This window comes from Phascolarctos cinereus, unplaced genomic scaffold (assembly GCF_003287225.1).
Source record: "Phascolarctos cinereus isolate Bilbo 61053 unplaced genomic scaffold, phaCin_HiC Scaffold_4;HRSCAF=312, whole genome shotgun sequence".
In the NCBI taxonomy this organism is placed as follows: Eukaryota; Metazoa; Chordata; class Mammalia; order Diprotodontia; family Phascolarctidae; genus Phascolarctos; species Phascolarctos cinereus.
The window spans coordinates 157,276,273-157,286,527 of NW_027555847.1; the positions used below are offsets into that span (position 1 = coordinate 157,276,273).

General features: G+C 48.3%; 1 protein-coding gene across 2 annotated transcripts in view; it reads right to left on the minus strand.

Annotated features, from left to right (window-relative positions):
• The window catches only part of CNTFR (ciliary neurotrophic factor receptor), a 93,819-nt gene extending 84,131 nt beyond the window's left edge, over positions 1-9,688 (minus strand). For both annotated transcript variants that reach the window (XM_020966932.2, XM_020966931.2), the window contains exon 1: positions 9,460-9,688. The gene's annotated coding sequence lies outside the window, so the exon portion shown is untranslated. The remainder of the gene's footprint in view (positions 1-9,459) is intronic.
• Positions 9,689-10,255: the final 567 nt, after the last annotated feature.

Here is a 10,255-nt window from a genome sequence, read left to right on the forward strand (position 1 = left end):
CCCCTCCCCACTTTGCAAGTAAAATCTGGGATTCTCCCATCCCCCACAACAGCCCCCCACAGCTCCAACCCCCTTCAACCCTTCAACCACTGCCACTGCTTCCCCAGTGCGCTGAGAATCTATCAGAATCAGCTGCGGGGGCCGCAGCCCGATCTGTTTCTAATCGCTGTGGCCTGGCTGGCGGCTTGGTTCCCCCCCCCAACTCCCCTCCCCAATATTGATTCCATTATTTGGAAAACCATTGACGTCAGAGCCAGGGGAGCAATGCCAGTAAGTCTTTTCCCAAACTCCTGGCCCCACATCCCTCCCCAATCCCAACCCCCTACTCTCAATACTCAACCCCAACTTTTTCCTCAGTCCTCTGAGGCAGTTCTAATTCTAGTCTAGGTCATCTCTCCCACCCTCCCCATTCCCATCTTTTTCCTACACTATACTCCACACTCCCAATTTGATAGACAAGGCTCAAACAGGGGAAACTCTTCTTAAACTTGTAATCAGAAAGCATGGATTAGAATTCTGACACTCTCTACATATGTGAGCCTGGGCAAGACATTTAATCTCTCCAAGCCTCAGCTTCTTCATCCATATTACAAAGATAATATTCTCACTATCCATACCTCACAAGGTTTTTGATGTCAAGAAAGCACCTATCAAAACTTAAAGCATTATATAAATATGAATTACCAGCATTACTGTCGATTCTTATTCCCCCAAGGTCGCAGAGGGATGATTTGCAGTCCCTACTGAGATCTCAGTTTTTTCCATGGGTCATCCAATACATCCTTATTCCTCCAGGCTGGGTGGCCTCATAATCACCTCAGCCCATTGGGATTAGAGTTGTGTGTGTTATTTTTTCAAAGCACGTAGCCCACCCCTATCCCCAGGGATGGTCGAAAGAATACAATCCAGATATAGTCTGAAAGTTTCTAAAGAAATGCTGAGCATCTGAGTGAGTGACCAGGCTGTACTGGCATCAAGCAGAGATTTCCTGGAGTCAGAGAGTGGGAGAGGAGTGAAGCCAAGCCATGTGTGAGGTAAGGGACACAGGTTGGTAGAGAATGATGAAGGTATCTGAGGACAGAGAGGAAGGTAGAGGACACAAATACATCCCACTAAGCAGTTTATCTCAACTATAGCTCAAGGCAGAGATGAGCAATCTGCTGGGGCTGGGGTAAATAGGGAAATGGAGAGAATTAAGTATTACCCCAGCAGAGACAAGGGGCGGGAGTCAGAGGTACATCATGAGGGAGTCTGGCTAGGTGAGGGTATGGGCAAAAAGGATGTGAGTAGTAATAGGAATATCTATGGGAGTCTAAGAAAGGGGCCTCAGATAGCAGTTGTAGAGTTACACATAGAGGTGGGGTATAGGAGAAGGGGGTCAGGGTGGAAGGAGATTAGAAAATGTTCCATCCATCCCTGGGCTCTCTTGTAAGAATATACTCTCTTCCTATCAAACACAGGGCTTTAAGGCCAGGGAACTCGGGCAGCCTCATGGCCCTAGGGGGCTAGACCAAACAGGGTATTTTAGGATTAAAAAAACCTATTTTTCTCAGTCAGATATTAATAACCACGACACATACACAGAGAGCAACCAACCAATGGGGAGCTCCTAAGAGATGGTGGGAAACAAAAATATGGGGAAAATGGAGACATAGGTCACATTCAGCTGGCTCCTAGAAAGGTCCAGGGAGAGATAGATGCACAGAGAATACAGACCTAAGAGTGAGATGCAGGCAAACATAAGTGGCAAAGAGAGATAGATGCAGGCATATGAGTGCAACACAGACAGAGATAGAGAAACACAGACAGCAGCAGAGAAACAGACACACAGAGAAAGAGAATGGTCACAGAAATGGACACAGTTGCATATACATAACTGGATACAGAAAAAAAGAGCACAGACAGAGAGACAGGCATGGACACAGACACATAGACACGCGGAGCCAGATAAACACAAAGGTACAGAGAGGGCCAAAAACAGAGGGGCACGCGAAAATATACACAAAACAGAAAACTAAAGAGACACAGACACAAACACAGACAGAAAAGGCAGACACAGAAAAAGACATAGACAAGCACAGAGAAAGACAGACTGGGTCACAGAGAGCTAGATACAGCCAGACACGCAGGCGTATGCAGAGGTACACACAGAGACATAACCAGACAAACACAGGCATACCAAGAGACAGGCACAGAGCAAAATGGAGACCTGGACAGACACAGACAGATAAACAGACACCTAGACAGAAACACAGACACAGACACAAAGACCCAAACAATGACAGAGAAAGGCGGACACATTGAAAAATACAAGTAGGGACACAGCCATATATGGACAGACAGACAAACAGAAAAAGGGAAACAAAAACACAGAAAAAATAGAGACCTAGACACACAGAAAGCTACAGAGACACATACATACAGCCACTCATAGATATAGGACCCATGGAAAGAGGCAGAGATTGAGCCACTCACAGATATAAACAGCCACATTATCACCCAGGAAGAACAAGATAAAGACACAGACACAGACACACAGACAAAACACAGACAGACACATATACAGAGAAGACAGCCAGAGACGACCACAGAGATAGTTACAAACAGAACCAGACACCACTCTATACACAGACACACTGGCAGACAGAAATAGAGACAGAGAGACCCACAGACAAAGCCAGAGGGGGACACAGACATAGACACAGACCTAGCCAGACAGGAACAAACACAAAGACTAAGAGATTGATAGACAGGGTCAGGCAGACACAGACACAGTCACACAGAGATAGAGGTAGACACAGAGAAAGACAGACAGCCCCAGCAATCCAGACACAGACAAAGGGACAGTCAGATGGAGACATATACGTAGACACAGGCAAAGAAACAGACATAGAGACAGAGCCAGCCACAAAGAGAGTGACAGAAAAAGACACAAAGACATACACACAGTCAGATGGAGAAACATATAGACACCGACGCAGAGAAAAACATAGAAACAGTCAAAGATAAGATCACAGACAGAAAGCAATGAAGAGACAAACCCAAAGTTAGACACACACAGAGAAAGACATGGGCAGATGCTGATGTAGAGTCACAAACATTAACACAGCCATGAGGATGTACATAGACACAGAAAGAGACACGCAGACAGACAGAAACACAGACACAAATACAGACAAAACCAAACACAGACAAGCATAGACAGACATACAGATATTGACAAAGAGCCAAAGATATAGCTACAGATATATATAGATACACACACACACACACACACACACACACACACAGAGCTAGAGAAAGTTACAGACAGGCATAGACATAGAGACACATGCACACAGACACAGACGTACCAATAGATAAACACAGCCACAGAATAATAGACCAATATAGATATAATTATATTTATCAAATAAAATGATATTTGTAGAAGGCTTAGCACAGTGCCTGGCACATAGTAGGCACTATATAAATACTTATTCCCTTCCTTCCCACCCTCCCACACACCCCCCCCCATACAAGAATCGATATAAATGGAGAACCACCAAGAGATAGAAAAACAGAGACAAAGAAATGGATACAAATAGATTTATGGATATAACAGTCTCTGCCCTCAAGGAGCTCATGGCATCACAGAGACAAACACAGACACATACTGAGAAAAGACAGTCTGGGAGAGGCCACGTAAACCCAACTCCAGAAAGACCCAGAGACAGAGACACAAGGACAAAAAGGAAAGTACAGAGAGACTCACTGAGGTTCTAAAAGAGACACAGAAATAGGAAAAAAAAAAGAGTATAGAAGAAATGGGTCAGGTGATCTTTGATCTTTGAATGGCCTCTAAGAAACAGGACCAGGCCTGACAGTAGTCACCTCCACCAAACTGAATGAGGCCAGGACTAGGCTGCTTTATGTTCTCCCGTCCCTATTCCCTCCACCTTGTCACTAAGAACACTAGCCTCCAACCCCCATCTCACCTAGGCCAGGACAACCTTGGAAGACAAGTCTTTTCCTCAAGACCTCCTAATTTCTCTACAGGTAAGGATGATGGTCATGACTGATAACCATAATTCTTTTGCCCAAAAATGCCCAGATAGGATATTGACTCATGAAAATTTAAAAATGTCTTTAACAGACATCCCCATACCAAAAATGCATAATCTTCAAGCTATGTGGAACCAAAATGCAGAGACCTAGCCAAAGATATTAAAATCATGCAGGGAGAAGGATGAAGCACACATCATGCCTATAACCCAGCTTTCACCTGAACTGTAAGCTTTGGGTAAGCCTACAGAAAAGGAGTTTATAACTCAATACTTCTATTTAGTTACAATCTGTGGTTGTTTAGTCATTTCAGTCTGCCTGCAGTGGTTTGCCTTTTTCTTCTCCATCCCACTTTACAGATAAGGAAACTGAGGCAAACAGGGTTAAGTGACTTGCCCAGGGTCACAGAGCTAGTAAGGGTCTGAGGCCAGATTTGAATTCAGGAAGATGAGTCTTCCTAACTCCAAGCCAAGTACTCTGTCCGCTGTACCACCTAGCTGCCCATTTAGTTGCAAAGAAGCAACTATTTTATTGACTGTGCATTAGTCTTCAAAACAGTAAATAGCCTGTGTGACCCTGGGCAAGTCACTCAACTCCAACTGCCTCACCAAAAAAGTCAAAAAAAAAAAAAGAATGACAGTGAGATAGGGACTTGTCTTGAGGCCATTTTTATCTGTACTCCATCAAAAAGATGAGAATTATTTTCTTTACTAATAATAAAAAGAAAAAAAACAACTTAAAGTTATAAAGCACTTTATCTGATGATTGACATCATTTCATTTGATCCTTACAACAGCCTTGTGAGGGAGATAATATAAAGGTTATCCTCATTTTACAGACAAGGAAACCAAGAATCTGAAAGGTCATATAGCTAGTGAGCAACAGAACTAAAATTCAATCCAGGTTTTCTAACCCAAATCCTGTGCTGTTTCTGCACCATGAGAAGATTCTATCATTTCCCTTGCTCCACAATGGGGGGCAATGCAAATTCAAACTGAGGCCCAGAAGAGCTAAGTGGCATATCCAAAGCCACCTAGACAGTAAACGGCACAGTCAGGATATAGACCCAGCACCTCTAACTCCAAAGCACTCTTTTCCCTGAACTACTCTGCTTTTCCAGGGTACCATTCCCTTAATACCTTCTTTTAGGTAAAAGAGATCTCCCCCACCAATCCACTCACTACCACCCCAAGTTAGCTTTCTGGCATCTGTAGTCAGATCTAGCATCTCTTCCCTTCTAAGGATACGTGAGGCTGGAAGGAGCAAAAGAAAGCATGCTCCCCCTCCCAGACCTCCTCAGATGCAGCCCCACATACTTACACTATACAAAGAAATCTGCACTCAAAGCCTCCAGCCTAAAGCCCCAACAAGCTTATTAGTGCAAAGCTGAGTGAGCTAGGAGAGCTCCTGGGGTCTGGGCTCTGCTCTTTCTTCCTATTCCTCACTTTGGGAAAACTCTAACTCCCAGGAAAATCAGACAGTTTGAATTCATACTTTTTTCTTCTTTATTTTTATCTTTATCCCACATGGTTTGACATATAACGGCCAGTTCTTATCTCTGCCCCTCCCACACACACATGAGTAAGATACCTCATACAATATCTCCTCTATCTGTAAAACTCTGATATATCTCACTTCTCCCCAAGTATGGCCCCCTCCATATAGCATCACATACATATATACATACATGCTTATAAACACAATACATACATACATACATACACACATACATATTCTTCTCTCCTAAAAGTACAACTATATGACCCCATACTCCAAAGCCCCATTTCATTTTATATCCCCAGGATACCCTCTTTATCTTCCTTCAACAATACCAGAGGAAAAGAAACACCATCTCAAACTGTCTCCTTAATCTGTATTTTATCCCAAAAGCAGGGGCGCCAGGGGGAGGGCATTCCTGAGTAGTCCCTCACCTCACAAATACTGTAAATTTGCTAGACAAGACTGAATCCAGAAACACAACATTCTTCCCCAGTAGCACCACCACTGGGCTGGCTTCAGCATCCCCTTCCCACATTCTGACATGGTCCTTAATAATGACATCCCTTGAGAACTGGCCTCTCTCCTGAAGTCACAGTCACTCTAGAACTAACCCTGGGTTCTAAGGCTCCATGGTGCCCCTGATTCCTGACATCTGTACCCAAGCAAGTGAGCTTCCCTGCCCTGCCCATGTCACTAATCTATTCTTTTTCTAAACTCCCCCACCTAAAAGAGGTTCAGCCCCTACCCACTGGAAGATGGGAGGCTAAGGGGTTGAGGGCTATGTACTGGGGCTATAAGAATAATATTTACACAACATACCCACTCACCCAACATACATGCACAAACACAGAGTAGGACACAGAGATGAGACACAGAAATTGGAAAGGTCAGAGGCAAAGAACTAAAGAATTAGAAAAGGTGAAATTCATTCAATTTCCCCTCCCCCTCCAAGCCCTTCAGTTGGAGGGGGCAATGTTAGCCCCCTCCTCCAGGATTCCCCCCAACCAGGCACACATGGTCCATCCCCATCCTTCCCCAGCCCCATCTGCATTTCAAAGAAAATATGATCCATATGTTTCCGATTCATTTACACTTCAACTCTCAATGGGGGGGGGGAGAAACTGGGAACTGGGATGACAAACAGTTGAGATGGACTGGGAGATGAACAGAGACCTGGGTTTCTTTCCCCTCCCTGGCCCCCAGCCCCTATTCCTGGGAAGAGGTGGATAAGTAGAAATGGTGAGAAAGGTCCCATGGGCAAATAGACCATATTTCACCCTATGGCCAGTGAATATTTGTTATATCAAGGAGACAATGGTTTATTCTAATCAATAACAGAATTATCACATAGAAAATAGCAGTATCACAATAAGAATAACAAAAACAGTACTAGTCAACTTAGATAGAATGTTTACCAACCCATCATCCCCTGGAATCCAAACCATGTTACCAACTTGAATATTGGGGTCCCCACAATTGGGGGATGGGGTATTTTTTAAGGACTTATAGGGGTAAGAATAAATGCAGTGGTGGTGAGTGACAAAATTTTTCCTTTGCAGGAGAAATTAAAGTTTACCTTCAAGAAGAGATTCTGGGCAAAGGGGACAGACACACTGACCAGAACCAGAGAAAGATGAAGAAAGGAGGTCTCTCGCTGGAGAGGTAGTATGAAAGATGAGTATTCTTCCCTTTCAAGACCATTTCCAGAAGCAGAAGAAAAGTTGGGGTTAAAGATATCCTCTCCTCAGAGAGTTGGGACCCAGGAATCCTGGCTTCTAGTCAAGAGCACAGCAGCCCACAGACCAAATTGCTCTTGACAAGCTTGTAGGAAATCTGATTGTATTTCCCAAATAAGCTTAAATCCTCTGGTTTCAATTCCCCCCAACACCTCTCCCTGGGTCCATCCCAGTCTGTTTCCCACCTCCATCATGAGAAATGTTTTTTGGAAAAGAAACTCTGAGTAACAGAAGTTAATGCTGTATATGAGGTCACTCCTCCCAAGACTCAAATGTGTTAAAACTTCCCAGGCCATATTGCCATTTCCCCATTCTCAATCTGACACCCTCCCCAAATGAGAGAGGGGTCAGAAGAACTGGGGGAAAACCACATATATATGTACAAATCTGAGTGTTTGCTTTCCCAGGAGTCCATAAACTTCTCCAAGGGGAAAAAGCAAAAAGGTCAGAGATCCTTCAGTGTTCTCTCTCATAGATTAAGCTTAGATTCCAAATGAGAAGTTGCTGAAAACTGAATTACCAAGCTAGAAGGAAAGTGGTGGTGGTGGGTTCTCAATAAATATCCCTATTCCCACTCTCACCCCTGGAGGGAATTGGGCCCTGAATCTTAATAGCAGGAAAGTGAGTATCTAAGTGTCCAATTGTAAGTGTGAGCTCTAGTGTCCAAATACATGAATGTATCCAAGTGTGAGCTCCAACATCCAAGCTCTAACGTCTGAGTGTTTCCAAGTGTGAGTGCTATCATCCAGTCGTGTTAGGGTAGGCCCTCCCCTCCTAATTTCATGGTAGGTGGAAGAAGTTCCAACCACTGCCAGGATCCCTAGGCATGAGGTGTAGGGGTCTGGGGGTCCGAGGCGGGGTAATCATTTCCCATCCACAATTCTAGATAGAGCAGAAGATTGCTAAATTTCTCATCCCCCCTACCTTGGCCTTCTCCGAGAACAAAGTATAGGATCTGCAAAGAGGGAGGGGTCGATTGCATATTAAGCCCCATCCCCCCCTCACAAAGACAACATTCTCTTATAAAATAGGAGAGAAAGAGATCGAGACAGAGACGGAAACAGAAAGAGAAAGAAATCCTGAATCTTCAACAAGGCGTGAAACAGCCCGCCCGGAGCTACTGGGGGGAGAGACTGAGAGAGCTAAGAGGAGCGAGACACAGAGAGAGCTGTCCGTCCTCTGACCTCCCTCCCCTCTGCCACACACACACACACACACACACACACACACACACACACACACACACACACAAATACACACAAGGAGATACAGACATAGGGAAGCACAAAAACATACTGAGACCCCCTCACCCCCCAGGGACTTTGATGTCCAGATTTAAATCTTCCCGAGGGGGAGGAAACCCTCCCCATGCCCACTAACCCGCCCCCTGCCCCTCCCCCCGCCCAGGGCCGGGGTCACCGCGACCCTCTGCCCACTTCACTTCTTGGCCCCCCCCGCACACATTTCCTCCCCATCCTCAGAGATTTTCCCAAATCCTAGGGCTCAGCTAACTGGAGGGGGAGTAGGGGTGGGGAGCAACAGAGGGAGAAGAGAAGGCGCGGGGTTGGGAGAGAGGGAAAGCAGAAGGGAGGGTAGGTACCCGTGGGTATCCTACAAGTCTAGCGCCTGAATGAGGGGGAGGTGGCCCGCGGGAGGGAGTGAAGGGGGGAAGGGAGGATGGGAGAACAGCTCTGATCTTTGGTCCCGTCCCATTCCCGTCCCCCCCATCCCAAACCCCCAGGCCAATTGTCCGGCGCTGCTCGGCCCGGCCACCACACCCTGGCTAGCTCGCTAGCTCGCTCTTTCCCCCTCCCTTTCCCTCCCGCTCCAGCTCCGGGGGCCATGGTTTGGGGGGCACAGGAGGGGTTTCTCCTCTTGAGCCCCCCCACCCCGTCGACTCGGCCCCCGTCGGAGTTTTCGGGCAAAGTTTCCCTTGAACTTTCTTCGCTCCTCCCGCCCTCTCCAGGCTGAGGGGCTCAAAGCCCCCCCCCGGAGGGGCCCGGAACCCCACGCGTGCCCGACGGCCCCCAGCGCCCCGGGCCGCACCCAACCAGCTCTACGAAGAAGGGCTGCCAGCCGTCAGCCAGTCTGGCCGCCAGCCGCCCGGCCGCCTGCGAATCCCACCCACCCCCGAGCCAGGGGCCCGGGCCGGGCGGGGGCCACACGGTCCGACACTCACCGCGCTCGGAGCTCTGCGTCGCCGCCGCCGCTGCAGCCGCCGCCTCCCTTGGCTGCTCTCCGCCCCAGCGCCGGGCACTGGGGCTGCCCTCGCCGCCCGCTCCCGAGCGCGCTCCTCCCTGGATCCCGTTCCCCGGAGCCCGGCTCCTCGCGCGCCGCCACTGGGGCTGCTGCCGCTGCTGCCAGCACTGCCGCCGCCCTCCCGCCCGCTCTGCACCGGCTCCTCGGGTTTTAAGCTTCTTTAAACTCCCCCCGCCCGGCCCCCCTCCCTCCCCTCGCCCATGTGACCAGGGAGCGCTCGCCGCCCGCCCGCCCGCTCCGCCAGGGCCCGCGCGCCAGCTATTAGCTCAGCCGGCCGCGCGCCGGGCCCCCCCTGCAAGTGTTTCCAGAAATGCGGCTCCGGGACCGCCGTCGCCGCTGCCGCTGCAGCCGGAGCTGCTGGGGCTCAGGCCCCGAGCACCCGCGCACCCACGCGCGGGCACACACGGTCACGCACACTCGCGCACTCCCAGACTGGCTCGTGATTTCTCCGTCCCGTTTGCTTGCTCTCTCTAACACACACACGCACACATACACTCCCTAGCCCCTTCTAGTGCTCTCGCGCTGTCTGTCATACACACACATACACACACACTCACACACGCTCCCTGGCTCTCTCCGACACACATTCACACATGCTCTCCCTGGCGCGCTCTCTCATACACTCACACAGGCTCCCTGGCTCTCACACTCACTCACACACTCTCTCTGGCTCTTCTCTCCTGTTCTCTCTCACTGTCAGCACTCATGCTCCCTGT